The 7,619-nt window shown below is 34.7% G+C and overlaps 1 protein-coding gene across 4 annotated transcripts in view; it reads left to right on the top strand.

Annotated features, from left to right (window-relative positions):
* The window catches only part of LOC107564861 (nuclear receptor ROR-gamma-like), a 38,350-nt gene that overhangs the window by 23,448 nt on the left and 7,283 nt on the right, over nt 1-7,619 (top strand). The gene's annotated exons all lie outside the window — the stretch shown is intronic.

The following is a 7,619-nucleotide window of genomic DNA, read 5'->3' as shown; positions in this document are numbered from 1 at the left end:
ACTAAAAATGTATGAAAACTGAAATTAAATTGTATAAGTGTTTCATTAAGAAAATATAAATATAAAAACTAATTCATAAATTGTAATAAAACTATAATAGTATCTCAGTGATCAATAACACTGATCATAAGTCTTATGTTAGACATTTTTACCGGTTTTTAGGGTTCATAAATGACTGTAATGGACTGTTGGAATATTGTAAATCAAATATTGCCTTTCATCTCAGGTTAATCAGTAGTGAAAAGAACTATGTATGCACATTTCTTTGGTGCTATCTGCCAAACAGCATTGTGATGCTGTCATTTACCTGGCTGCAGAGTTATTAATCATATGGCATTTAAGTTATTGATTAACTCAAAAATATGGCTGCAGAATTGAGTGCCCACAAACAAACATGGCAGTTTTCAAATCGCATCCGCAAATGTCACATGCAGTAGATAGGACGTCAACCCACATTCACACCTTCTCTCCAGACACACACACACACTCTGACATGAGACACACACTCTTGCAAAAACTGTTGCAAGGAGTTTCCTTTTGTGCCCTAAATAAAGACACACCTTGACACAGTGACATAAACACACTGACACAGAAACATGCACACTCTAATTATTGTATGCAATAATTCCTCCTCTAAATGATCAATGCGATCAAAACTTTGCTGAAAATACCTGTTATACACAATCTAGTATATGTGCCTTCTGCTGTCTGGTTGATAGTTCATACTTTTTTAACAAGTCAAAGACCTTTTAGTATAATCAAATAAATGTCCATGTTCAGCTTGTGACACTTTTTTTCTGAAGCAGCTTTGATTATCCATACATAATTTTAAAGAAAAATCGTGTTGAAATGTGTCAAATAGGATATCATACATTAAAAACAGAAATTTCTGGCTTTTGAGAAACATTTATTTACACATATCTCAATGATTGTTGTATTGTATTGTATTGCATTATATGTTTTGGCCCCCACAATAAAAGCTACATATTTTTGATCATAAAACTAAGCATTTCAATATCATCTTATATGATATATTATAGAGTGACAACTGATATTTACATGCATTTTATGCAAGTAGTCTGCTATACAGTTATAAAGATCCCATTGATTTACAAGCCACTTGAAAGAAATCTTACTTTTTTCGCCATATAATATCAGCAACTGCACCAATTTATTTAATTTTAATTCATTCATTTATTTATATATTTTTAATAACACGTTATGCGTGTGCATGATATTGCATGACAAATGTTTCATTCAGTTTCAGACAAGAAATATGAGATGATTTGATTTCTTGTGATGTAGTTTTTTTCTTTTAATGAGTGCTGTATCAGATTAATATTTCCACCAAACTTCCTTTGGGAGATGGTGGGATTGGGAGAGGAGAGGATGAGAAAGAGAGGGGCGGGGTGAAGAGGGGGATGGACATTCCTGGCAGTAAAAACACAGATGAAAGAGCATATTACTGGCAGTCGCATCCTTTGTGAGCGAGACAGAGAGAGGGAAAGAAAGAGCGAGATAACGCATGAAAGAGGGAAAGTCAGAGTGAAAGAGAAGCCAGTAAACCACTTAAAAAGACTGAGGTTGACACCTTCGCGTCCACCTCCTCGCACTCAATATTCCCCCAGTCTAAGTCAGTCACGGTGAATCTCCCTGTTTTCTTGTGAAGTGTTATTTGATTTTGTTGCTTTTGTGAAAAAAAATGCCCTTCTTTGATTCACCCACTGTAAGGGCTTTGATGGACCAGGTGGGAAAACTCATCAAAAGAAGCTTTAATTTCTGACATGAAAAGGTCAGGCTGACAAGACACATTCAGATTCCATTTGAACTCAGATCACCTTTTTATGAATTTATATATGATCATTTCAGCATAATCCAATATTGTTGTGGACTGCACACTATACTCAATTAGTAAATGTCTTCTTTAACAGCAGGTCAAGCCCATTTTTATCCCTGGGTTAAGCAGCATTTCACATGTGTTATTTTGAAGGACACCAGCCGAGGTACTGGTGTGAATTAGTAATGCAGGGTAAAGTATGAACAGTGTTGCAACACTGAAAGGTGGGAGGTGAGGAAGATTTATTTTATTTTAATCTTTTATTGATTTTAATAATTTAACATATATTTTAATTGTATTTAATTTTTTGCTCACTAGCCAAATTTACCAGCATTATTCAGGTATTATTCAAATATATGAAACAAGAGTCAAAATATTAATTAATTATTTAATTTATAGAGATGCACCGATTGCAATTTTCTAACAGTTGACGGTAGCCATTGACTTCCATAGTATTTTTTATTTTTTCCATACTATGGAAGTCGTTGGGGACCAACAGTTGTTTGGTTTCCATCATTCTTCAAAATATCTTCTTTTGTGTTCAGAGGAAACAAACTCATACAAGTTTGGAACAACTGGAGGGGGGTGATGATGGAAACCAAACAACTGTTGGTCCCCAACGACTTCCATAGTATGGAAAAAATAAAAAATACTATGGAAGTCAATGGCTACCGTCAACTGTTTGATTCTTCAAAATATCTTCTTTTGTGTTCAGAGGAAACAAACTCATACAAGTTTGGAACAACTGGAGGGTGAATAAATGACAGAACTTTCAGTTTTGGGTGAACTATCCTTTTAAGAGATCTAACAATCCTTTTTAAATTAATTACATTTATTTATTTATAAAGTTATTTTAATTTACAGATATTCAGGGGCGGATCTAGAAAATAATTTTTAGGGTGGCAAAGGGGTGGCATGGGGTCTATGAGGGGTGGCAACACCAAAGCAAGCCCCCATGCATAGTTTTTGGGGGTTTATGGTCTGACATACACAGTTGTGTTCACAAATATTGTATTACCATTAAGTAATCATCTATACTGTTTAAAATGAAAAATAAATAACATTTCAATATCCATCATGGCACCAAGTCAATGCACAATATAAAAAACTTCAACAGGTTATAAATGTTTCTGAGCTTGTATCACTAGAAGACATGCGGTTCTATTAAAATTACATAGGCTACTTAGATGGTATAATCACGTTTAGTGCAAGTTTAAGAGCAACAAAAACTTTTGAATTTCCTAACATTAGAAAGAAATACAATAACATCAAAGCACTGAAACTAGATCAGTTTTGAAAACAATGTTTGATTTTCTGTTATTAACAGAGGTGGGAATGTCACCCAGAACAAACTCAATCAACCATATACTCTAGCAACACCCCAGCAACTGCATAGCAAGAGCCTAGCAACCACCCAGAATATCCTAGCAACCAACTAGCAACACTTTAGCAAACATCTAGAACATCTAACTGACCAAACAATTTATGATTTTAAACAAGACTTTAAGACAAGCCAGCATATATTTTTCTTTTAAACATTTCAATCTAGCTATTACAGTTTTTCTTACAGTTTTTTTTTCAACTGCTTACACACATTTTTAAAACTTTACACACAAATCCAAGAATTGCACGTACAAAATGCAAAATGCCTTGCATTTCTTGCAAAATGAAGCACTGCATTCAAAATATCACAAACACATCTCAAAAGCAAACATTTGCAAACACCTTTTGTGTTACATAGAGAATTGTGTGTTGTGTTTTGCAAAAAGTGTTTTATGAAATTGAAAACGGAGTCAAAGGCTGAGAATTAAGGTATGGTTTTGCGGATTTGGTGTGTGCTTCTGGTGTTTGAGTGTCAGCTTTCAGAAATTGCGTGACAAGTAAAGATTTTGTGTGTAAGCAGTTGAAAAAAAACTGTAAATGCTTACACACCATTCAAATACACAGATCCTGCCCAGTGAACACTGAGATCAATAACACTGTAACAAAAAACTCTTAGGATTCAGGAATTCTTTTTGCAGCTCAATGTCTATTACAGTATACATAAATTAAATTACAGATACAGATGTATAATTCAGAAAAAAAATCATTTTCATTTTACGACTGTAAGTGATCTTACAGTAGATGAAAAGCACTAGAAAAGTTCAAATACCAAAGAATTGTATGAACCTGGCATGCACCACAATACAGTACAGTAAAAAATTAAATAAAAAAAAGTCAATTTAGCATCCTCTGCACATTTGGCCAAATTTCATTACAGTATACAGTACTATAGCAGTTTCTTGGTCTCCTGACACAAGACTAGCTGTAACTCTAGGCAGCCATTTCTCAGTTCTGCAAAAATGCAGTACACATAAAAAATGGTTGCAGAAAAAATTTGACAGTCACACGCTTGAAGGTGTACAACATGTGCGACAGTTTACTGTATATATAGAATAGTGACATTTCCATTATCTAATGTAACTTACTGCACTCTAAAAAATGCTGGAAATGCTTAAAATTTGTCCCTTTTTAACCCAGCATTTTTTGAGTGTGGTACTGTACTGTTATTATACTGTATGTGTAAGTATAAAACCCCTGTAGATGATTGGCTCAGCTCTCTCCTCTCTCCGTTGTTAGGATGCAGAGATTCTGATTGGTGTGTCATCAGTTTTGCTATCTAATGTTTAACTTACTCATTGTTGAACTTTTTGAGAAATGTATCTTTGTTTTGAAAACTGAATTAATGGTTTGGGGAAAAAAGTGCCAACTAAAATCAGTTATATTATCAATCGAGAAAACTGCAATACGACTAGATTCTTACCTAACTCTGCTATTAGTTTCCTTAATCGGCATCTTCTTATTGATTTCATGTTATTGTTACTGTTGGCTTATATCCATGATGAAAGTGGAGCGAGCGGTCGGAGAATAGGATCACCAAACAATTACGCGATGAATCTCAGACATATCCGGACGGGATGAGTTACCTGAAAAGCAGTAATTATCTGATTCACGAACAAATGTAAAAACAATTCGTTAGTGAACTGCTTTGTGGTTTTGACGCAAAAAGATCCGGTACATAAGAGACATTTGTTAATGAAGCCGACTACACTGGCACTCTGCGTGCGCGTGCAACCATCGTGCACAGTTTAAAAAAAGATGTGTTTTTGCCATTATTTTTGCGTTACTCTGTCGTCGCCACAGCTGAATATTAGCACAGGCTTACATTTATATTTTATTCTGTGCTAATTCTGGGGTGGCAAGTGGGGTGGCACAGCTTTTTCTTAGGGTGGCAGTTGCCACCCCATGCCACCCCGGTAGATCCACCCCTGCAGATATTATGACTCTCCATAGATTTGAATAAGTAACTAAAATAATCAAAATTAATAATTAAATATGGTTTAATTTAATAATTAAAATAATACATATTTAGATTTTCTTATATTTAGATCTATGGTTCCATGAAGTACCTTTGATGTCTGTGGAAACTTTCTATTGCACAAAAGCCTCTTCATAGTAGCATTCACACTATAAAACTGGTTCTTTTAAGAACTGTTCACTGAAAGGTTCTTAGGGAACATAAAATGGTTCTTCTATTGCATCACAATAGAATGGAACCTTCATTTTTATAGTATTTTGAAAATTCTATGAAGAAAAAAAATGACAAAAGCCAAAGAGAGGACTTGCATAAAAGACAAATCTCTTACAGAAGCAGCATCATATGCTGCACCAAATGATCATGACTGACAATTTTACACTTAATCCTAATGTTGTTGTGCTACATTCACAAATATTTAGAACTGTGCCATATCACAGTAAATCCAGAGAGCTTTGAGCTACATTATAAACAACCCGCACAATGCACGAAATGCATAGCTGAACCACTCTGAATTCCCATAAGACAAAATTGTTGCTGACACAAAGAATGTGCATGTGAACGGCAGAGCACCACTGGACAGCCAAAGAAGCAGCAAATCGAACCTGCAATGTTATGTTCCTTTCATATATTCAATAAATTAATTAAATTAAGTGTGTTTTTGCTACAATGACATGTTTTTAACAAATGTCAGTTAAGATGTTGAGCAAAATATAAGTCCTCACCACTGCACAAAATCCACTCACAGCGTTTTATTAAGCTAGGATTAAATATGACCCTTGGTTAACAATTTCAAATGTAAATCCCATTAGTTCAGCTCTCAATTAAAACCTTTTTACAAATTTTTTTTTGTAATAAGCCTCAGTGGAATGTATCTTTAAACTTTTGAACTTTAACCTTGTATCATTCTCTCATTCACTTCCTTCTCTACTGTATATGTACTTCCTCCCACCTGTATATATGTGTGTGTGTGTGTGTGTGTGTGTACATGCTTGAGGGAGGGGACTCATGTTCCATGGTACTGGACGATGTGACCACATCACATAGCCACACACACATTGCTTGATTCCAAGAAACAAGTAGGTTAGATTTACTGACATTTTGACTAAACACACACACACACACACACACACACACATACACACACGCACACACACACGCACACACACACACACACACCCACACACACACACTCATACACAGAACATACCCACACACACACACTAATGTACAGAACACATATATTTTGAGTTTTAGCTTAGGAACCTCCAGGAGATTCCAGAATATATAAATCAGCATAAAACAAAAATTCGCTCTATTTTCAAAGTGCATATTGTTGATCTTATTATGAGTGATTCATCAATGCATACGTTTTTTACCTTACCGATCACAAGCTCGCATTCAGATCCGCCTCCATCCAATCAACAACCTGTGGATGGAAGTCCCCATTCTACAGTGTTTTCTTTTTGATGATCCTTTTCACTTGGATGTATAATACGGAAGACAGTTTTTGCCACTTCTTCTGTTATATTGCAGTTTAAACACTAATGGATTTTAAGACATGTGCCTTTGCATTTTGTGTTTCTGATATTATTCTTAAATATACTATAATCTCACTTTTAATGTAGGTCTGCAGCTGTGCATGCTTGTGTGTGTCTGTGTGTCAGGTTTTTGCTACATTTTCAGACCAAATGTCCCCATTATGAAACCTGAAAAACTACATTTCAGGGACCGGCCAACAGTCATTGTGAAAATAAAAACACATAAACTTAAAGTAAATAATGTTTTCATTACAATCTTGGTCAAATAAAATATCATTAGCCTAGTATACAAGCTATAGTCACTAATGGAAAGTTCCCAACATGACAAAAATATGTGCATGTGTGTTTGTGTTAGTAGCACAACAGTAGATACACTTCATTCATACCTCTCTCTTTCCTTTCAGTCATCCTCCCCCTTCCCTTCTCCCCCTCGTGCTCCCTCTGTTCATTAGATTAGGATTTCTTAATGTGGCTTTCAGGGATTATCTTTAGTCTGTTACAAAACCAGTGTGGGTTTGTGTTTCAGCAGGTTTGTGTATTTATACTTCTGTGTATTTGTGCTTGTACGCTTGTATACAGTGAGTGTGTATTTAACAGCAAATACACATAAGGACATCTATTACAAAAAAAAAACAGTCATCCAGTGTTTCATTTGTACTGCATAAATATACTACTTTTCTCTGACCATTTTAACATCTGCAAGCATTTTTTTCCCCTTGGTATGTCTGTGCTTTAATTTAATGTAATTATTCATAAATGGTTCAGTTTATTTTGGGTTAAGCAGAAATGTGTAATCTTTATACTTTTTAAAAATGTGTATATACTATCGTATATATATATATATTTATATATATATACACACACACAATTTTTAGTTTTTGTTTCA

The sequence above is a fragment of the Sinocyclocheilus grahami genome, unplaced genomic scaffold, assembly GCF_001515645.1.
Source record: "Sinocyclocheilus grahami isolate Dianchi unplaced genomic scaffold, SAMN03320097.WGS_v1.1 scaffold967.1, whole genome shotgun sequence".
Lineage (NCBI taxonomy): Eukaryota > Metazoa > Chordata > Actinopteri > Cypriniformes > Cyprinidae > Sinocyclocheilus > Sinocyclocheilus grahami.
Note: the sequence above shows the minus strand (reverse complement) of the source record. Positions and strands in the feature narration are given on the sequence as shown.